This window comes from Phyllostomus hastatus, unplaced genomic scaffold (assembly GCF_019186645.2).
Source record: "Phyllostomus hastatus isolate PE091 unplaced genomic scaffold, TTU_PhHast_1.1 phas_scaffold_12, whole genome shotgun sequence".
Taxonomy (NCBI): Eukaryota; Metazoa; Chordata; class Mammalia; order Chiroptera; family Phyllostomidae; genus Phyllostomus; species Phyllostomus hastatus.
The window spans coordinates 19,648,383-19,671,286 of NW_025334007.1; the positions used below are offsets into that span (position 1 = coordinate 19,648,383).

The 22,904-nt window shown below is 58.5% G+C and overlaps 1 protein-coding gene across 4 annotated transcripts in view; it reads right to left on the reverse strand.

Annotated features, from left to right (window-relative positions):
* Window positions 1–22,904, reverse strand: part of TBL1X (transducin beta like 1 X-linked) — a 108,734-nt gene that overhangs the window by 81,408 nt on the left and 4,422 nt on the right. Inside the window, exon 2 of one of the 4 annotated variants that reach the window (XM_045855875.1) lies at window positions 5,968–6,080. The exons of the other annotated variants lie outside the window; for them this stretch is intronic. The gene's annotated coding sequence lies outside the window, so the exon portion shown is untranslated. The remainder of the gene's footprint in view (window positions 1–5,967; window positions 6,081–22,904) is intronic. 4 annotated transcript variants of the gene reach the window in all.

Here is a 22,904-nt window from a genome sequence, read left to right on the forward strand (position 1 = left end):
GCAACCCAGAGACGCGCCCCCCCCCCACGCCTCACCCCCGCCCGAGCTTCGGCAGACGCCACCGTTATAAATAGCAGCGGTGCAGGCAGACACGGGTCGTGACCCCCGGCAGGTTCAGGACGCATTCCGCAGAAGGCGCCGGGGCGCAGATAAGCTCCCAGGGATGGCGGGAGGAGGGCTGGGCGCACCAGTCCCCCTCTGCCGCCACGGGCTGCAGGTCCGCTCAGACCTGTCCCGTCACCTCCTCCCTCCCGTGGTGGGGCCGGGGCGTCTGCAGCCCTGGTGGCCGCACTGGGGAGCCCACAATTCCCTGGGAAGAGCTGAGCTGTGGACTTTACCCAGCAGCACTTGCAGGTCCGGGGGCGACGCAGGGCATGGAAGAGCAAACAAACAAAGGTTCCTTGTGGGTCACCCCACCTCCCCTTTCGTCCGGCCACACACAGGGGTGCCCCACCATGCCCCCTCCTGGTAGGCAGCCGCCCCGTTCTGCTCCGACAACGCCGGCACCCACCCCTTCCAACACTGTGGCAGGGACCACTGCTAAGCCTCCTCCGACCACCTGCCTGGGCCGGTCCGCAGGTTACCTGGGACGAAGGTCACGTCCAAGAAGGAACTCTCTAAGAGTGCAGAGCAAGCCGGAAGGTGACCGGGGGAGCAGGGTGCAGACCAAGAAGGGACAGGACAGAGGACGAGGCAGTGCAAGCCACGCCTGGCAGGGGGCTTTGTGCCTCGCAGCCGGCGGGGACGGGGCTCCTTGTCTGCCAAGAGCTGGAGAGGACACAGTGTTGGCTTCCCGGGGCTACATTCTCCGCACGGAGCAAGACCGCACGGGTGGGCGTGGCCGTCCCAGTAAAGCGTCTCGGGCACCAGCATTTGAATCCCGTTCCCTTTCCCTGTGTCACAAAACTGCCTTCTCTCTCTCTTTTTTAAAGATTTTATTTATTTATTGTTAGAGGGAAGGGAGGGAGAAAGAGAGAGAGAGAGAAACATCCATGTGCAGTTGCTGGGGGCCGTGGCCTGCAAGCCAGGCATGTGCCCTGACTGGGAATCGAACCTGCGACGCTTTGGTTCGCAGCCCGTGCTCAATCCACTGAGCTACACCAGCCAGGGCAACAGTCTTCTCTTCCTTGGCCAGCTGTTCAAGACCAGAAAACCGGTCTTAGTGTGCAGGCCACGCACGCACACGGCGGGCGGGCCTCCCAGGCAGCCAGGCGGCAGCTCTGGCTCACGGCGGGTTTGGGGACCAGGCACCGCCAGTGTCCCAGGGTTCCCGGGCATGCTCCCCGGGTCCGGAGGAATCCTATGGCTGAATGGTGCCACCCATTGGAGGGGCGTGGGGGAGTGGGGTGGGGGGCGGATTTGCTGGCCAGCATTTGTACGGACAGTGGTGCCCTGGGGAAAAACACAGGGGCTTTCCAGGCGGCTACACTCAGCACACAGCTGAGCACCTGTGTTTCCCGCCCAGGCTGCAGCCTCTCCACCTGCAGAGCAGGAAGGGCCTTTGCCATGGGCTCAAACGTCCCGTGCAGCCTCCAAAGCTCTGCACGGAGCACCGAGCACACTGCCCTGCGGAGAGCAGAGAGTGGACACCCCCAAATGGGCCGGCCGCCGTCCTTCCGATTTTCATCCTCCTCTCCCCCTGCAGGCAAAGGTCCCGTCCTACCCGTGCCCCCGAAGTTCAGGTGCGGTGTTGACTCTAGGGCTGTGACCCCGGCAGGGAGGATGAGCCAGGGCCCTGTGAATGAGTCCACAGTGCAGGCGGAAAGGTCAACGGCGGGACAGGCCACTCGGGTTTCAGCGCAGGAAGTCACAAACAAGTCCCCTGCCCGCAGCTCCCGCAGCTCCAACTCCAGCACACGAAAGGGAGGCAGGTTGGAGGGGGGTGCGGTTCAGTCCTTCCCACCGCTCTCTCGTGCTCTCGGGGCCTCTTCCTGGGACACTGCACTGTATCAACTCTGCACCCCACCCCCCCTTCCTCTGTCTTCCTCACAACTATGTAGCATTTACAGCCTTCCTCTGTCCTCCTCGAAACTATGTAGCATTCACAGCCGATAACAAGATAACAAATACACCGTTACCGCGTGCAGTCACAAAGTAGCAAGAGTCCTGGTTAGACAACTTTTTCTTTTTTCTTTTTCACGTGGAAACTAACCCGTGATGGTTTGTAACAAGCAGTGCCGTTTCAGCCCGCGTTCTTAGTTTATCTACGCACCAGGCCCGTCCCATAGACACTCAGGGCGAAACTTGCTGAGGGGGAGCACAGCATCCACGCCCACCTGGATGTTGGCAGTTTAAGAAGAAAAAACAAACAAAAGAAACACTTCTTCAGCAGGCGTGTGCTTTTTATTTCGCTACGTTGAGGAATTGGGGAGAGGCTCGCGTTACTGAGAACGTCGGACCTCTGACTATGGGCAAGCAGGACTCACAGGCGGGGTGCGCAGACAGGTTAGCACGGAGCACGCAGGAGCGCTCTGCATGTCCCTTGCCCCCTCCCCTGACGCCCTTGCTGCTTCCGCAGGCCCACCCACCACGCCCTCTGCACGGAGTCCCCAGGCCTCCCCTACCCGTCCCACAGGCTCCTGGCCCCGAGGACAGGGAGCTCCACCTTCCAGCCTCGCCGCATCTCACGGTGCAAGACCGGAACCGAGCCCGGCTCTGTGCGGCCGCGTCCCCCTCCCCCCACACCTCCCTGCACGGGGCCACGCCACCGTGAGGCAGCGGGTCTCCCATCAGCACCCAATGGTCCCGGGTGACACGTGAACCACCTTGAGCCATTGCAATGCACAACTGCAAGCACGAGGGACCAAGAACTCCTTCGGTGACGTTTTTCCTTTTTGCCACGTGTTCCCAATACGGAAGCACACATCCAAGCCATCGGCCACCCTTCCCTTCTGCCAATGACACGGGGAGGACGCCCCAGCGGCTGGTGGCTCTGCTGGTGGGAGACTCGTCCCGGGCAGCCCAGGGGTCGTGGGCGGCGACTCTGGGGAGCGTTTCAGGAACCGGGCGCTCGTATGAGTCGGAGGGCTCTGGAACGGCTCCCGCTTCCACAGGACGCCGCCGCAGCCTCCCTGGGAGGGACGGGCGGGCACGCTCCCAGTGGCTCACAGATGGCTTTTCCCTCTTTCAGTGAGATAGATACACAGCCAGACAGACAGAGAGAGAGACAGCATCCTCACCTGAGGCTATGTTTACTCAGTTTAGCGAGAGGAGAGGGGAAGGGGGAGAGAGAGAGAGAGAGGGAGGGAGGGAGAAAGGAAGGGAGGGAGGAAGAGAAGTCGACCTAAAAGATCTCCTCCAACACCAGACGTGGAAACGTTTCCCAAGACAGCATGAGCAACAACAAGGGCTACAGCGACACACTTCTCTCGCACCCCGAGTGACCCTAACACCGGCGAACACGCCTGCCTTCCTGCCGAACGACTGTAACCCACACGAAAAACCCACCGAGTGCGTCTGGCAGGAGGGAAGGGACTTTCTGAAGAGGCCCCGAGGCCTAAGGAAATTCACAAAGGATGGCCAACGTTCAGTAAAGAATCTTAGGCTACACAGTGTCCCAAAGCAAAAAAAAAAATTAACTGTTTTTTGTTTTGCCTTCTTTTTTTTTTTTAATAGGCTAAATAGCCTCTGAGTGGATTCTCCAGGGACTTTGACGGGGTGGAAACATCCTCTGTCTGTGGTGTGTGCTGCCTGCACATCTCCCAAAGAGAACTCACTGAGGCCGTGAGAGATCGCAAAGCTAGCCGTATCCCTCACCTCTGCTCAGGCGAAGTGTCTGAACTTCCTTTCCCAACACGGCGCCAATCAGCCTGCTGCTCTGTCGCATGCAATCAAGAAACGTGCTCAAGCCCTGGCTGGCATAGCTCAGTGGATGGAGCTCGGGCTGCGAACCACAGTGCCGCAGGTTCGATCCCCAGTCAGGGCACATGCCTGGGTGGCAGGCCACGGCCCCCAGCAACCGCACATGGATGTTTCTCTCTCTCTCTTTCTCCCTCCCTTCCCTCTCTAAAAATAAATAAATAAAATCTTTATAAAAAATAATAATGTAATTAAAATATTTGGGGGGGGGAGAAAGAAGGGTCCTCAGACCTCACGAGACAACCCTGCCGGGTGGAACTGGCGAGAAGGCCGGCCCTTCCTGGCCTCTGTTTGTTCAATGCAGTTCAGGCACGCGAAGCTGCCGTGGACACATGTATTCTAGAGAATTCCCTGCATGGCGAGGACCCCAGACACAGCGTACCACGCACTGGACAGTGCCCTGCGCCATTTTTACCCCCGTGTCCCCCCACGCATTTGAACGAGGGGCCGTGGACCCTCTTGAAAGCCGATGGAGCACGTCGGGCTGGAACGACCTGGGAGCAGGTGGCTGGAGGTCCCCGTTGCCGGGAGAAACGGGACCACCCTTTTCTTCTCTCGGGGCCACCGTCACACGCGTGCCTAGAGACAGCCTGAGGACGCACGCTCGGTAATTCTGCTCCCGTTCATTGCCCCTGTCCGGAAAAGCCCCGGTCTGCATCCTCGACCCCAAAAGACGGTTGATTACCCGCAATGACGCGGGTCTAGTTTGATGCAATCCAGTCAATCACAGATGCACCAACTTCTTCCACAGGCTCAAAGGACCCCCAGCCTCCAAACCAGGGGAATCAGCGTATCCCCAAAAGCCCCCATTTCCTGCTGTACCTGGCACGCAGGTGAAGGGGGCAGGCGAGGGCAGGCACCCTGCAGAGACGTCGGAGCCGGCAGGCAAATGCCGGAACCCTGAGCGCGGACAACACACCTCGCCACCGTCCAGGGGGCCGGGAGACCGCTCATCCCGTCACGCCGGCTCCCACTTTCCGAAAACCCAGCCAAGCCAGAAGAACAGTCGCGTCTCGGCTGAGCAGAAAGAGTGTCCAGGGACCGGGCGGTCAAGTGGAGCCGAGACACGGCCCCGTGGCAGGGGGCAGGCAAGGGGCACTCGGACCTCTCTCTGTCACACCGTCGGAGTCACGGGTCGCCAGCCCGGCCGATGCCCCGGCTGCTCCTGTTTGTCCTCAAAAGCACATCTTCCGTCCCCAGCCCCGCATGGCCGAGGGGCTTGTCCATCCGTCCCTCCTCCCGACCTCGGTGACCTTCCCCTCTCCATGGGACAGGGCAACAGGGAGCCCCTTCTGCTGTGGGAGAGACATCGGTACTCAGGGCATCCGTTCACTGTGAACGACTCTTGTAAACACATTTTTAAAAAAATATTGTATTATTTTTATTTTTATTTATTGTTTTAGATTTTATTTATTTATTTTTAGAGAGGGAAGGGAGGGAGAAAGAGAGAGAGAGAGATAGAGAGAAACATCCATGTGCGGTTGCTGGGGGCCGTGGCCTGCCACCCAGGCATGTGCCCTGACTGGGAATCGAACCTGCGACACTTGGGTAAAAACATTGTATTCATTTATTTTTAGAGAAAGGGGAAGGCAGGGAGAGAAACATCAATGGGAGAAACATCAATCGGTTGCCTCCTGGACGTGCCCGGACAGGGGGACTGGACCTGCAACCCATGCACGAGACCTGCCCGGGAATCGAACTGGAGACCTTTCCCTCTGCAGGACACCCTCCAACCAGCGGAGCCACCCTGACTCAGAACACCCTGACACAGGCCAGCAGAACAGGGTGAGAAGTCTGATGTCTTCCCACGTGGCGTCCAGCTCCAGTCCCTGGGCGCCAGGGACATTCCACACGCCTTCAGGAGGAACAGACATGCAAAGCATGGGTTCCTTCCCCTCGAACGGGCCCTGGTTTCACTCGCGACAAACACAGGGTTGGAAATGACCTTGCCGGGAGCATAACCCACCCCTGCCATGGCCACACCTGCACGCGGCACGGCGGCGGTTCATATCCCTCCGCGCACGGGGCCTCCCCGCGGTGCCGACTGACGCCAAGCCCGCCCCTGCACGTAACTAGTTCACATGCTTCTGTTTCCACCGCCTCTCTTACCTCACGTGCGTTTTCTAGGTCGTCTGCTGGTCGGACAGGCTAGTGCGGTGTCCAGACTGGCAGGGAGGTGTCGGGAGAGGCAAGGTGTTGGGAAAGAACCGCGGAGCTTGTAGCTGCAGAGGAGAGACAGGTGCATGCAGAGGCGGCGTGGGGGCGGCAGAACGGGGGAGGGGTTCAAAAAGAACAAACTTGCGGTTACAAGAGGAGCCAGTCCCCGAGATCCAATCCAATGCAGAGCATGGGGACTACAGTTTCCCAACACTGTTGCACATCTCAGTGCTGTGCAGAGTACGCCTTGAAAGTTCTCATTAAAAATAAAACAAGTAGCAACACTGTGTGCTGGGCTATCATTTTGTAATGAATACACGTATCCAATCATTCTGTTCTACACTTGAAACTAATACATTATGTGTCAATTACATCTCAAAAGCTTTTTTTTTTTTTTTAGGTTTTATTTATTTACTTTTAGAGGGGAAGGCAGGGAGGAAGAGAAACAGCAATGTGGGGGTTGCCTCTCACGCACCCCCTACTGGGGACCTGGCCTGCAACCCAGGCACGTGCCCGGACTGGGAACCGAACTTGCGACCTTTTGGTTCATAGGCCTGTGCTCCATCCACTGAGCTACACCAGCCAGGGCTCTCCGTGAAACGCTTTTTTAAGGAAGTGACAACCCAAGGGTGGGAAAGTCCTCTGTGAGCACACCTTCTCCCTGCATCCCAGCAGCCGGAACCCCCACAGGTGGGTTCCGGACGGACAAGAGCCGTGTGCTCACGACTACCGTACGCACCCTAGAGAACCCGTTCAGTTAGTCACGACTAACCTGGAAAAAGGAAGTTTTTTATGACAAAATTATTTCCATCCCTGGCAAGCAAGCCCCAACCCAAGCAAGTCCCAAGGGACCAAGCAGGCTTGAGAACAGCGATGTTCAACCTTTGACCTCTCTCGGCACACACGAGGGGAAAAGTCACCACAAAAGTCCTGAGGCAGACCAGAAAGTTTATTTTCTGCCGATCTGACCCCCCCCAAAAGGTGTAATTGTGATTCATTCACACCAGACAGCTATGCTTGTGCTGGCTGTTGCCATTTTTCTTTTTTTTTTTTCTTAAATAAGATTTTATTTATTGATTTTAGAGAGGGAAGGGAGGGAAAGAGAGAGAGAGAGAAATATCCATGTGCGGTTGCTGGGGGCTGTGGCCTGCAACCCAGGCATGTGCCCTGGCTGGGAATCGAACCTGCGACACTTTGGTTCTTCGCAGCCCAAGCTCAATCCACTGAGCCACACCAGCCAGGTCATTTTTCCATTTGGCAATCGCCAGGGAACAGAGGTCGATGCCCCTGACTGAACAATCAAGTAGGGCATGTCTTTAAAATTCTTGCGGCACCCCCGTTAAGTCGCTGCGTGAGATCCATGCTCCCCCCATTACATGTTCAAAGGAAAGTTATCTGTGGTCCGTGAAGGGGAGGCACAGAGCCTCACCTGGCCACATTGTTCTCCGGTCATCCAGCCAGCAAGCGGCCCCCCGATTGTTCTCATACTTCCAACGTCGCAATCCCCCAAACCAAGCACAGCGCGCCTGGGAGGAGGACTGAGCCTGCGAGGGCCTCTCCGTGGCACGGTGCCCTTCCTCCACGCAGCTTGAAGCTTTCTGTTTGCCACTCGGGCACCGAGCCCCAACCTGCCATGCACTGGCCCGGAAGACCGGAAGCGTGATTCACAGCAAGGTGTAGAAGGCTGGTGCGTGGCACGCTGGTACGTGAGATGACCCGTCAGCACGGACGGCGGTGGACACCACTCGCAGCCGACGGACAACGACCACAGGCGCACCCTCGCGGCACGAACCTCGAGGCGTGATCTTTGCTGTCAAGAACGCTGATCTTGGCCCCGGCTGCTGTGGCTCAGTGGACTGAGCACGGGCCTGTGAATCAAAGGGTCACCGGTTCGATTCCCAGTCAGGGTGCTTGCCTGGGTTGCGGGCCAGGTCCCCAGTAGGGGGCGTGTGAGCAGCAACCACACATTGATGTTTCTCTTCCTCTCTTTCTCCCTCCCTTCCCTCTCTCTCTAAAAAAATAAATAAAATCTTCAAAAAAAAAAAAAAAGAAGGACGATGACCTTGCTCATGGGCAGAAAGAAAATACGCACTTGAAAGAAAGAGTTGGCAAAGGGCCACCTGGAGCAGGAAAAAAAAAAACCACCCAACACTAAGCTCGTAATGGAAATATAACAAAAAACACATTTTTCAACACCAAGTAAATGGTCCATTTACGAGGCCGAGCAGGAGTACAGCATGAATAAAAACGTAAAGAACGAACACTGTGCAAAGCCAACGACACAGAGCACAGACATCCCGGGGTGGCACGCCCAGACCGCTGCGTTGTCGCCTGCGTCTGCAAAGGCACCCACGGGACCCCGTGTGGTGGGCGCCCTTCTCCTCGGCCGCCGGCGTGTCTGTGCGTGGGAAGGAGCGCCAGGTCCCCCTGCCTGGCTGGGGCCGTCCCACGAGACGTGGCCCGGCAACTTAAAAGTGCGTGAGAATCCTCTGGACCTGGCCCGCGTGCCCGGCCGGACGCTTCCCTGGGGGCGGGGCTGCCCCATGCACTCCGCGATTCGGGGCCGCACCCCTAGTCTCCGCCCCCTGCCGGCCAGGAGCTCCCTCCCTCTCCGCTGGTGGGTTGGGACCGCCAAACACGCCTCCAGGCATTGCCAGCGGCCCCCTGCCAAACGCCACCCCCCCACGCCCACCCTAGGTGCGAACCACCATTCTGAGGCGGAACCGAGGCGGCCACACATCGGACCAGCACCTGTGCCCCCAACACACACCTGCACGGCTCATTTTGCTGGATGCAGCCGGGTGAACCCAGTCCCACGCTCTGGGTCATTGTCCCTCCCAATCTCCTCCCTACAAAACAAATGAACACTTGCTCCCTTAGCCGTGCAACTGTGGGGGACCTCCCTGCGCACCCCTCGCCGCCCGGTGGATGTTGGATCTGTTCCTTGCTTCAGTCCACGGCCTGCTAGGGAGAGTGTCCAGCAGCTTTTCACTGAGCCTGCCTGGTTTAACGTGGCTTCTCCTCACGCCAGATGGGACAAGGCACGTCCCGGGAACCCGCTGGCCTCTGCATGAACGCGGTTCACCCCTAAAGCCAGTCCAGACCCCAACGTGGCCTTCCTCAGCCCACCCAGCTGAGCCCTGGGGAGCCAGAGCAAACTAGTAAAAGCAAGAAATGCACGCCTGTTTCTGTGAGCCTCTGAATCAGAGGGCTGTTTGTTACGCACCAGCACAGCAGCAGAAAGCTGACTGATACACTCCTACAGTATGTTTGAACCAAAACGCTCGTGAACGAGTGGGCACGACGATGATTCTTGGGTGTCTGTGCCCACCCACCTTCGTCCACTCTTTCATGACGTCACGAGCCCTCGTCCATTGATTCAGGCCCCATGAAGGAGGAACACAGGGCATGTTCCAAGTCCTGGGTGCGGGGTGCACCCCACCCGCCACCTGCCTGTGCCCCAGGGATGCTGCAGTCCCCACAGCTGACTCAGTCTAGGACACACTATGCCCAGGGTCCCCAAGACACCCCCCAAGCTGAGGGTACCTGAGAGAGAAGAGAGAACCCGCACATGCAATGGCATTGTCCACAAGTGGCCCCGACATTCCCGTCCTCTCCGAGACGGAAAGCAGCTCCAGGAGGCGCTTGGGGTGCGGCAGACTCCGTGAGGGGCTGCACCCCTGGGAAAGGCAGGCCCCCGTATCCAATGGTCCCAGAGCACCGAACTGTCCACGGAGTAGACAGCGACCATTCACTGAACACCCAAGGCCCGCAGGCCTCAGAGGAAGGAGCAAAGACTCAGACACAAAGGAAACGCATCTCTCCTTGTAGAGTCATATATACATAGCCCCTGGGACGGTGAAATGGGACCTTCTGTGGCAGAGAGACTGCGGTGAAGGCTCCGGAGATGCAGAGGTGACCCTGTGCCATCTGGGGGGGGTGGGTCCGCTGTCACCCCAGGAGCCCTCGGAAGGGGGGCAGCTTTCCAGGCCGCGGCCACAGGGGGCTGCCACTTTGGAGGGACAGTCGAGGAGAAGCTACACTGTGCGGGCTTTGAGGACGGGAGAAGGGACCGCAAACCAGGGAGCACAGGCAGAAACTGAGTCACAACGACAAGGCAAACAAACCCCAGGAAACGGGTCCTCCCTGAGAGCCTCGGGAACAGAACGTGGCGGCCCAGCCAACACGGGGACACCCATTTGCGACCTCTGTGCTCGACGACTGTAGGATAGTCAATGGGAAGAGAGATCCCTCGGGTCCCTCTGGGGTCAGCTGTGGCAGCAGGGACAGGAGAGCGACCCTCGATGACAAGAAAAACGCCGACCGAGAAAACGCCCGTGACGCCAGCCTTCCCAGCCAGCCCTTCACGATGACAGGCTCAGATGCGTCAGAAGGTGGGGGACCCGTGGGTGACGAGAGACATGAACACAGGCTTCTATAAATCCAGCGATGGTGGAAGCCGGGGCTGTGGCGTCTGGTGGGAACCCCACGACCTCCAGGCTGGAAGGCGCATCATCACATGGGACCCCTTAGGGGAATCCGAACCGTCCCAGGCCTGGTCCCGGGAAAGGCCATCCAGAAACCTCACCCAGAAAGGCAGCAGGAGGCCGCAGGTGCAGCCGCCACGGGCCCCAGCTGTCCCCTCCGCTCCTCTCTGCGGGGGAGGCTGAAAAAACTCAAGATTGCGGTCACCCCCGAGTCCCACATGGAGCTGAACGGACACCAGCGTTCGAAGCAACGCTGTATCTGCGCAGCATTCTCCACCTTCTGTGTCCCCGGAGAGGGGCGGCCGGGTCCGGTTTCCTCGGCCCACGACATCCTTCCGCCTCAACTCCAGGGGCCTGACCCCAAGCCTCACCCTCCGACCCCCAGTGTCCCCAGGAGGGCAGCCAGAAGCGGCCCCGGGCACTGCCGCCGCGGAGAGCGTCAACAATGCCCCGCGGAAGACGCCAGGTGCTGCCCGGGTCCCTGAACATGAAACCGTCAGGGAAGGCGAATCCAGAGGGGTGGGGGAGGGGTGGGCCACAGTGGGGGCTGGGGGCACCGGGGGCTGGGCAGGGATGGCTTCCAGAGCACGGGGTCTCTCTGGAGGTGACACGATGTCGTAGAATGAGAGTGCGCTCGCTCCCTGCTGCACAACTCCCTGTGGAAGCACCAGGCAGGGACGTGCTCGACGACGCCCCCCCTCCCCCGACGGGTGGGCTGCGTGCCGCGCGAATTACGTCTCCATCATGCTGTCACGTTAAAGACACGGGAGAGGAAGGGATGAGAGCGCCAGCCAACGACGCCGTCACCACAGACCCGTGAGCGTCTCCGCACGCCGAGGAGGGGGCCAGGCTGTGAGGGGAGCCTGGGTGCTGCCCAGCCGGGCACGGCCCACCGTCCCGGGTCGGGATGCTGCAGCACACGCCCCATGAGGTCAGGGGCATGGGGTGAGAGGCCGTGACCCAGGCAGTCCGACAGGGCGCACTCGCGGGCAACAGTGAAAAGCCCGGAGTTCACGGCCAAGTGCAGCACGACGCTTTGGCCAAACGACAGCGGGCACTCCAGTTCCGGTCCAAAGTCAAAGCAGCAACGCTTTCCCCTCAAATTAAACTCACAATAATGACAATAATCAAGCCCTGGCTGGCGTAGCTCAGTGGATGGAGCACGGGCTGCGAACCAAAGCGTCGCAGTTTCGATTCCCAGCCAGGGCACATGCCTGGGTTGCAGGCCATGGCCCCTAGCAACCGCACATGGATGTTTCTCTCTCTCTCTCTCTCTCCCTCCCTTCCCTCTCTAAAAATAAATAAAATCTTTAAAGAAAATAATGACAACAGTCATAACGAACGCACCACTCACGGCAGAAAACATCTGTGGGTAACTCGTGGCTGCCCCAGCGCAGAGGACAGGCTCGACCAGCGGCCCCAGGAACCCTTGAGAAATGCAGTGTCCTGGGGGCCCCACACCGGCTTCTGGCAGCACAGACACTGTGGGGACAGGACCTGCAGCCTGCGGCGCCAACAAGCTCCCCCAGGGCTCTGCACACGAGGGGGTTTGGGAACCGCCGCCCCGGCCACAGAACCGTCTGTCACGGCGCGACACAGGACGGCCCCATAGTGGAGGCAACCCATGTGGCCTCCAACACCCTCACCGACGGACCTCGGAGCAGTCCCACCCAGCCAGACAGAGGGGACGGAGCAGAGGCACAGACCACCCCTCGGGTGCAGCCACAAACCGTCAAGGGCGACGGAAGTAGCCAGGCCGACAACGCGTAATAGCGTGGGGCTTCCCCAGCCGAATGCTGGAAAACAGTGGTGCCCCAGTCTCGCCACAGCAGGGGGCCAGCGCTTGGCCGTGGGGAGGGTGCAGGGGGGCAGAGGGGCTGCAGAAAGGCACGAGCCAGTTTCTCGTGCGTGGACACACTTGGCATCCTGATAGGTGTGTTTGGGAAACCAGCAGCACCGTCCAGAGAACAAGGGAAAGACAAGAGACGAAACAGCACACTACACTACAGCCCCGGCTGGTGTGGCTCAGCGGGTTGGGCACAGGCCTGCAAACCAAAGGGTCGCCGGTTCGACTCCCAGTCAGGGCACATGCCTGGGTTGCAGGACAGGTCCCTAGTAGGGGGCGTGCGAGAGGCAACCACCCATGGATGTTTCTCTCCCTCTCTTCTCCCTCCCTTCCCCTCTCTAAAAATAAACAAAATCTTTATTTAAAAGTATCTTAAGAATAAACAAAATAGGTGACTTTCATGGTACATAACTTATACATCCATTGATACATAAGCGGCAGCCGACAGCACCCCAAAAGCAAAGCAAACATCCGTGACAGGTGCCCGTGAAACCGAGGGGCGCACAGCTCAGAGATGCCTGGCCCGAGCCTACAAGGCGTCCACCCCAACCCCAGGAGCAGTCTCCACTGAGTGCTGGCCGCCGCGTCCCACACCGAAAGCAACCCCGCCCCAGCGCACGTCGGGGCCGTGAGAAAGCCGTACAGAAAAACCCATTCGCTGTCCGAACACAGAGCGGTCCGTGCAAAAACAAACACGACAAGAAATTGTAGAAGGCTGAACATTTACTTGCAGACGGGGAGCTAGGTGACAAGCCATGCCTTCAAGCAGGAAAAGCCACGCAGGAAAAGGGGGACCCTAGCTCCCCTGTCGGGGATGGCAGACAGGTAATAAATGATACTGTGTGGGTCTCCCAGATAACACGCATCCGGAGAAAATGAAAACCCACCGAAGACGGTTTCTCCTGTGCGCCATTGGCGAGCTACCCACGAATTGGGGGAATAATGAAAACATCATCGCGTTTCAACTCCCTTTTCCTGGAAAACGCATCCAGGGCGGCAGAGATGACAAAACGCAGCTAGAAATATGAGCTGCGCTAACTGAGATAAAAGGGAACTATTTCCATGAGCTAATCTCGTTCTATATTTAGCCCGAGTCGACTACTGTAATTAACCAGGGTTATATCGTTTTGCCAGCTTCGCGCTTCCAATTACAAAGCCTCACGTACCCTTGTTGGAACGGCAATTGGTTTTTTTAGTGGTGTGGGGAGGGGGGAAAAAAAATGAAGACGGCTCATTTTAAAAGCCCCATCTTCCTAACGAGACGGAACTGCCTTCCCGGATGTAAATTATGCAGACGGCGCGTCGACGATGCTGCAAACGTGTCTGTGTTTCTCTTCTCTCTGGAAGCCGAGTGCAGTCACAGACGGGTGACCCCGCCGGCTTCGCTGTGGGTCCTGCGGGTCCCTCCCCGCCCCCGCGGCGTGCAGCCAGGCCAAGCCCGCAGAAACGCCACACACCTCGCTGCGCCACACACCTCGCTGCGCTGGGTGCGCACCGGGCAGGCAGGTGCGACACCTAACTGGCTTTTGTGAGGGCTCCCGGGGACGGTCCCCGTGCGGGGCCGTTCTTGGACACACAGCTCTGCCACCTCCACCCAGGGCCCGTCCGCCGGCTAATCCGTCCGCGGGAATGATGAGGGCTGTGATGACGTGAAGGCTTCCGGTGCGGGCGGGCAGCGGCTCACGGGCGTCTGGCTGACCCGCCGGGAATGTGAGGTCGAGAAGACCTGAGCCAGGCTCCGGCACCGAGGCCAAGTACCGCGTGGAACTTCCCTTTCCTCTCCCGGGGCAGGGCTGGGGCAGGGCTGGGGCAGGTCGGCACCCCCTAAAGGCACTCCTCGCAACTCAGTGTGCTCCTGGAGCCCCCTGGTCTCTGGAGAGTGGACAACGGTGCAGGACAGAAAGACCAACACATCGGACCCTCCGCCCTGGCCACGGGGGGCTCAGCTGCTTGGAGCCAAAACAAAACCAAAAAAAGTTTCAGGTTCGATCCCTGGTCAGGGTGCATGCAGGAGGCAACCGATCAATATTTCTCCCTCAAATCCATAAACATATCCTCACGTTAGGATTAAAAAAACAAACAAACAAAAAACCCCTTTGACTTCCTGCTTCTGCTCTATCTCCACAGGAAGTGCCGTCTCAATACCACCCTAAAGAGAAGCAATTTACTTTGGATCAGGAGATAAATACGCCAGTTTACCAAAGGACACACGGCGAGTGTGCGGGGAGATCGTGACCAGCATGAATGATGCCGGACACTGGGAGTCTCACGCTCCTTAGAAACGTACCGCTGTTACCTTCCTTTTGCATGCAAAGTCGCCCTGCAAACTCTACAGCCACAAAGGGAACCACAGGGGCGGACACCCAGAGGGATGCACAAAACCCAAAGCCAGCAATGTATCAACTAGGGTCAAGTGAAACAAACAAGTGAAATGAACAAGCAGTGAGGGCATGCCGGAAACCAGGTTGAGATTGGAGTCTCAGGGAATCCAAACCTCCCGCAAAGGGCTCAGCCCAGAGCCCTCCCCTCCCAGGTGGAGGGGAAGAGAGCCCTCCGCCCCCAGGTGGAGGGGAAGAGAGCCCTCCCTCTCACGCCCACAGCCGGCAGCCCATGGTCCTTGTCACAAAGACGACGATCGTTGCGTTCAGGTACTGTAACACCAGGAACAGAGTACCAACTCAAGTGACAGGCGTCCCTCTTCTTCAGAGCCTCTCAGGCACGATGCAGGAGGAAAAAAATAAACCAGTAACCACCACGGTGAAGGAAGCCGGTCTCTGCAAAAAAAGGCATCCCGTACCCCGGCAGACGGAAGGGCCCCAGAGACTCGTGGGACAGCCCAGCTCCCACACGCTCTGGCCTCGCCGTCTTTTCAAGTTGCCGTTGCTTCTTCTGCCAAAAAGCCAGTTCTGAGAGCCCCGAGGGCGCACATCCAGGGAGGCGGCTGACGCACACCCAGAATGGGGCGATGATGAAAACCCCGTGGACACGAGACGCTTGAAAAGCGCAGCACTGGGTGGGTGGCAAAGCTCCTTCACACGTGTTTTCTCCACGCTCAAAACAGGCCGAGGGCACGTGTGGACACGCATGGACGCGGCCCGGCCGCTGAAGCAGGGGACAGGGAATCTGTCCGTGTCCCACTTCACATTCCGGGACTTGCACATGACCCCGACGCCCTCCCAGATCCCCACGATCGATGCTCTCTAACCGATCCACTCGTCGCAAAACTAGGCATGTCGTCAGCATGAGATAAAAACCGAGGGGACGGTGCGATAGTGTCTCCCTGGGCTCCCGTGAATGCCGCTGAGGACCGGCCACAGACTCACATCTGCTTGGGTCTGAGGCCGCTGTGGGGAGTGGAACCTTCGACAACTTTCCTGTCTACAAATTTCCCAATACAACCTTTCGCTGTGGATCACGGGCACCCATGTCTTGGGCCCAAACTTTCAGGAACAAAAAATTTTGTTTTACTTTTTGATTCAATTTTTTGTTTTTTGTTTTTTTTTAGATTTTATTTATTTCTTTAGGGAAGGGAGGGGGAGAGAGAGAAACATCCATGTGCGGTTGCTGGGGGTTATGGCCTGCAACCCAGGCATGTGCCCTGACTGGGAATCGAACCTGCGACAGTTTGGTTCGCAGCCCGCGCTCCATCCACTGAGCTACGCCAATCCAGCCAGCTGGGTTTTTATACCCAGCATACTGCACATCCTTATGTTTCCCTCCAAAATTTGGGGTGGAAACAGCGTGTGTTATAGACGGCAAGACACGGAATTCTCCCCCTGAAAGGGCACACGCACACACACACAAGAGGCAGAGACCCCTGTGCAGTGGGGGCCCGAGAAAAATGTTCACAGCCACTCTACCCCTCGTCGGCCTCTCCCCTTGTGCTCAGGGGGTCTCCGGTCACGTCTGTCATGCAGTGGACAGGTGACGTCACGCATTCTCAGGTCTCGAACCGCTGCGCTGGGCGCATCTCTAGCGCCGCCCCTGCGGCTGGGCCCTTTGAGCCTCGCCCTTCCCCGTGCCTGGAAATCGTCGGCTCGGGCACGGAGTCTGCCGTGTAGATGACGAACGTGAACCCAACGTGGTCGCCCCTCACGGCCAGAGTAGGAGTTACGCCGAACCGTGTCTCGTGGACCCACCCGCGACCGCCAGCGACGGGCCACCGCGGTTTTCACGCTGGTGACTGCGGACCCCGAGTCCTGCCCCCCCCCCACGCTGGCACTCGAGTTGTGGGGGATTCAAACGCCCGGTCAAAGTTCTGTCAGAAGAACCACCTCAGGCAGGGACCCGTGTTGAATGTGCGCCCACCCACCCCCGAAGGCACCACAGGGTAGGGACCCCGATTCTCTGCCCAGCTGCTTCTGCCAAGGACGACAGAAAACTCCGCCACCCCCGGCGAGGGCGCTGTCGCTCTCCATCACACCTGCACGCCGCCCGCAGACCCCACTCCTCCGGCGTGTCTGACCTGCCCGCCCTTCACAGGTGACGCCCCGAGGGCCGCACCTGACCGGGTTCACGCCAAGCATCTCCCACGCGGGGGCTCTCCAAGTGCGTCCTGCCCGGCTCCCAGCCACGCCGAGTCTCCCTCCAGCTCTTCCGATGACGTCATGAGGTCCGCGGGCTGACCGCAGGACCGCATTGGCTGCTGGCAATTTCGGAGATAAATCGGCCTTGCGAGCAAGAAGTGTCTTGTGGCCCCAAAGCAGGACATGTTGGGGTACCGCCCACCGGCACAGACTGGACGGCCTCTCGGGGCACGTCGATTATACTAGAAGGGGGCCGTGTATGCCCCCCACGCTGCAGCACCGGTGACGCTGGCACCAGCCCTCGGTGCACCGGAGGGCGTCTCTGAGTCCTGGGGAGCGGGGTGCTGACCCGGCTGCCCCTGCCCCTGTCTGCTGCCCGGGGCTGGAGGCACGCGGTCCAGGACGGCCATGCTGCAGGCTAGGCAAGGGGAGCAAGCAAGCAAGCAAGCAAGCAAGCAAGAACGCTGGTGTGTCCTTTTAAGCTTTCCAGCCACACCCGCCTCATAGGACCCGAGACACGGCTCCAAGGCACAGGCCGTCTTGGAGAATAAGCCCTGTGGTCCTGGGTAGGCAGCTCAGTGGGTGAGAGTGTTGTCCCCCATACACCAAGGCTGTGGGTTCGAGCCCCAGCCAGAGCCCACACGAGACTCAACCGGAGAGCGCACCAATGAGCGGAACCACAGTTCAACGTTTCTCTAGCTGTCCATCTCCCGTCCCCTCTCTCGATTTTAAAGACATCAGCAGCAGCCCTGTGAACTTGGCCTTGGGCACCGTTTCTAATCATTTGACAAGGTCTCGTGAGATCAGGAGGCTGCCACGCACACAGGAAGGAATCCCAAGCCCCCAATAGCCTACGTGTCTTCTCAATTGTTGGCTCGTTTTTTTTTTACACTAAACTATGCAATTAACTTACCCATGATAAGTTAAACATTGTATTGCATATTTTATCTTATGTAATATTTTATTTCTTTGAGACAGAAGAGAGGAAGAGGAGGAGAAAGAGGGAGAGAAACATCCATGTGTGGTTGCCTCTCATGCGCCCCCTACTGGAGACCTGGCCCACAACTCAGGCATGTGCCCTGACTGGGAATCGAACCTGCGACCCTTTAGTTTGCAGGCCGGTGCTCAGTCCACTGAGCCACACCAGCCAGGGCTGCACTGCGTATTTTAATCACAGGGAATACACTAGCCAGAGCAGGGGGCACGAGAACCTGCTCGTGTACGTACACTTGAGCTCACGGGAAACCGCCAGAAACTTTCGCCGACATCTCAGCAGTACCTACTTCTTTTCTAACCGAAACCTTTGCACTCAAGAGGCAGGGGCAGCTGTGAGAGCTCAGCTCACCGACGACCCTTCGGGGCACGCCTGGGGACACGCACATGAGAAAGGCGTCACACAAGCAGGCAGCACCCCCTCCACCACGCCCCTGCCGCGAGCCACACTGCGGGGTCACGGACTCTTCCAGAAAATGGGCCGCTCCTCAGGAGATGGTGGCAAGCAGAAATGGCGGCCCAACGCGGAACTCGGGCCCACAACCCAGAAGACGCCCAGGCCCCGGGAATCCGTGTCCCGTCCACACAGCGAACTCACGCGAAAACCACTTTGTTTCCCAGCCTGTCTGATACGCAAGGCACCGCCCAGATGTGAGTCTCGCCTACCGCCTGCCCATCCGTTTCATATACTAAGCGTCTTGAAAGGTTTGGGGAACGTTCCCTGCAAGGGCGTGGAGACACATCCCGCCTCAGCTAACCTGGCGACCCCTGACAGCTCCCTGCCAGGCAGCTGCCGTCTGCCCACGCGGCTTCTTGCAGACACGAGGAAGGGACCCGTTCAGCTTTCTCTTGCTTTTTGCCACAGCCACAACGCACATGCGATCCGAGGAAAGCCCCTGCGGTGCCCGTGCGCCCAAGGGGGACGCCCACGTGTGCAGGAAGGTTCTGGAAGAGTGGTGGAGAGGACTCACCGCCAGGAGTTCCTCCTGAGGTCGGATGCGACCTCCAGGACAGGCGGGCAGAGATGATAGGTGTTGCAGGTGTCCAAATTCATGACTGATCACACAGCCATTTAGAAAATTTGCATATCCACGCATGCCAGCCCTGAAGTGTAACTTTACAGGGGGAAAAAAGATACAAAGGAAAAAGCAACAGGCCTCAGACCGTCCCTCCTGACTACTAATGAAGACCCATTTCCACGCCCCATGCCCAGCTGCACAGCAGAGGGAACACGCAAGCACTCCGAGCACGGTTCCAGCCCCGTCTCCTGGAATCCCAGCCCGAGAGATGAATCTTATTACGTGTCTCTCTCTCTCTCTCGGTGAGGAAACTAACTCGAGGGAAGAGAAGGTCGTGGACTCGCCCCACATTGTAGCCAGTGCTCGGGCAGCTGCTGCCAACATGGTGACCAGACCATGGCCCCGGGGAGCCAAAAGGTGCCAGCCAGCCAGGGCCTATGCCCGGCACTGCTCTGGGGGCCATCAGGACTTGGGGCCACCGGCAGATTCAGGGGGACCCCAGCTCCCAGCAGGACCAGCCCTGCCGACCCCCGGTGCACCTCACGCCCAGCTGTCACCCCGACATAGGAAGACGTTGAGACTCCTTGTCAACAGCACAAACTCCCCTCAGCTGCCTGCACCCTTCCCCGCCCCCCCCCCCACAGCATGCTGGTGGGGCGACCCCAAATCCAGGTTAAGCGCCACACGTCTGGGGACAGAGAGGAGCCCATTTCGCTGGGGCTTTTGTCCCCTGATACATCCCAGCGGCACCCGGATGCTGACCCACAGGAAGACACCTGCAGTGACACCGACAGAACCAAAAGGGAGCCGTCCAGAAACTCGCGTTCACGGTGCACGGGTGCCTGGGCTCTGCACTGCGGCGTGTGTCGACACAGAGTTTTAGGCCCCTCCCTCCTCCCCCGGCCCCTCCTGGCCTGGTTTCTAACTGGTCTTCCAAGTTCGTTCACTACACCCCACCTTCCAGGAGCACCCCAAACTCTGCCTGGACCCCCCCATAACACGCCGGTGCCTGCAGAACTACACACCTTGAGATATACACATATATACACATGTATTCTTTTTCCGCCTTGGGACCTGTCGGCCTTACCGAAAAGAGCCTGCAGAGTTGACCGTGCCATCAGGCGTCGTGGCTGGTCCATGTGGACGCCGCCTGCCCTTGGTCATTCTCTGTGGCAGGGCCTGTCCCGTGCCTGGCAGCAGGTGGAGGAGCCCCGAAAAGGCCAGGGGCACCCCCCTCCCCCACCCCCAGCCTACAACCACCAAAAATGTCTCGATACACTGCCATATGCTCTTTAACAGCAGGAACCCGAACTGCCCACCCAGCATCCATCGCTGACGGCCAAACTCCAGAGTTCAACACGGAGAGTACGGTCCCGATGCTCACCCATCTCCTCCACCTTGCCCTTCTAAGACACACCCCTGCCTTTCAAGGCTTGCGCTGGGCGCTGCGTCTCCACCTGCTATGAACCACGCAAAGCAAAGGAACCGAGACGCAGGCAAACTGCCTCTCCCGCCGGAACGCTACATTTGTTGCAACCTAGCGTTTTCACGGCTGCCAGTGCAGCCGGATTCTGCATCAATATTTGAACACAGCGATGAGGCCGCCGCCTTCCTGAACACCCGGGTCTTCAGTCACAGCAGCCGCCCGGAGAGAGCACAACCTCCATGGCTGCCTGCCCCTCTGGGGACGGCAAACTCTTTCTCACGCTGGGCCCTCCCTGTGCATCACAAACATGCGGACTGTGGGCGTCCCTTCCCACACCCAGCTCTCGATTGGGTCTCGGTGGCTCCCCTCCGGCCGCCGTGGCCAGCGCGCTGCCCTCAGTCAACCCCAGGGAAAGCAGGGCGAGGACAAGACGGACGAGGGGGGGCAGGACCTGAGGGGACAGTCACATCCAGTCTCCGCTCCCAGGCCAGGGACCTCCTTCCCGCTAAAATTAGTTACGGAAAAAAAAAAGTTTATCTCTCTCACTTAAAAAAAAAAATGGGTTTACAAAACGGACCGGAGTCTTGCTTCCGGATTGAAACTATTTTTAACATGTCTTTGGGGGTGAAATGTTCACTTCTCTCGGATGGAGTGTCTTTTTTTTTTTTTCCCTGCGAATTCCTGACGCTCCTTAGGGAACCTTCGAGACAGGGTCCCTCCCGGCCTGACCGCCCTCGGCAGGGACCCTCCCCCACCCCCGGAGCGGAACCGCCTGCAGCCCAGGGGTTCCCACCCTTCAGCCCAAGGTCCCCCGCCGTCCCAAGGGGCAGCAAAAGGAGGCACAAACGGCCCAGGAGCCGTCTGGGAAGTCGCCCCGAGAACAGACACGGAAGGGGGTCGTTCCCTCTTCTTCCTCGTGGACAAAGACAATCTGTCACCTGTCGCCCAAAAAACAAAACCAGGGCAAAGGTAATAAAAAATAACGCCCTGACTCGGGCTCCCAGTAGATGGGAAACAGAGAGCGCTCAGCCATTTAAGAAAAACAAAAAACAGCCCTGGCTGGTGTAGCTCAGTGGACGGAGCGCGGGCTGCAAACCAAAGTGTAGCAGGTTCGATTCCCAGTCGGGACACATGCCTGGGTTGCAGGCCACGACCCCCAGCAACCGCACACTGATGTTTCTCTCTCTCTTTTTCCCTCCCTTCCCTCTCTAAAAATATATATAAATAAAATCTTGAAAAAGAAAAACACAAACAAACAAAAAAACAAAAAAACCCCTGTGACTCTTGGGAAGTCTCGCTTTGTCGGAAGGACGCCTCGTCAGCAGTTGTGCACAAAAGACTTGGACTCCCAGTGACTGAACCGTAATACGTTGAACCTAAACTTCCAGGGCGGAGGGGAGCCCTGGGGGGGGTCCACGACAAGCAAGGACCAAAACGCAGCAGCGGCCTGAGCCTCCCGGCCCCCTGCACGGGCCTCAAGGATGGGGACTGCCGGGGCTCTGACCCTCCCAAGCCACACTCACCACCTGCTCAGGCAGGCACTCGGGGACCGACGGCGCCATTTTCCAGGTGGGGGAAACCGAGGCACGGAGACACGAAAGGCCTTGCCCGAGGAGAAGCGGTCAGTGGCGGACTCCAGCAGAGAGGTCTGGTTTTGGGATTCAACATTACGGCAAAGCACCTCGCCCACCCTGCCCACACGACCACAGCCGACCACTTCGGGTGACAAGTTCCTTCACTGAAATCGCTTTCCAGGGTAAAGTCACTGGCTGAAATTCAGGGTGCTTGTGATTTTTTTTTTCAGGTCCACCTGTACAGTATTTCAATCTTTGATGACCTGCCCCTGCCCCCATCAAAACTGTTTTCTTTTTATTTTTTTAGTCATCACCTGAGAACATGTTTACAGATTTTTAGAGAGGAAGAGAGAAACATGGACTGACTGTGTTGCCACAGACGCGCTGAGCAGGGATCGAACCCGCAGCCTTCCGGTGTACGGGACAGCGCTCCAACCAACCGAGCCACCCACGGGGCCAGGGCTGCTACATTGTATCCCTTCAGCAATGTACGTATCCCTGCAGCGCCAACAGAGTAGCACCCGCCCACAGCGCTTTCTGTAAGTTCTGTGCTACCCCACACTGCACCGTGCAACGCGGGCGTTACAGCTCCAACCACCGGAAGGACGGAATGGTTCGTGTTGCTGAATCTCAGACAACTTCAATCCAAAGACACGCCCGCGGTCAGTGGCTCCCACGCAGGGCGACCACGCCAGACGGGGACACAACCACTCGGCTGTGGGAAGCACTTCCCAACTGTGTTCAGAGGCGTCTGCATGCACACGCAGACTTCAACGGACATGCGCGTGTACTTTAATAAAGAGCTTTGGCCTCCAGACGGGAAAATTCACACTGGGGCGTCGGGCGGGCGAGATAAGGCCGGGCTGAAGAGCCGGGCTCCGGGAGGGAGAAGATCCTCCGGCCACTCCGGCTGGCCGCTGTGGCTGTGCAGGCACCAGCAGGCCGCTTAGGCACCTTTCGGCACCCGGCAGACCCGCTGCAGAGAGGAAACCATCCTTGTTTCCCACAGGGCGTCCGT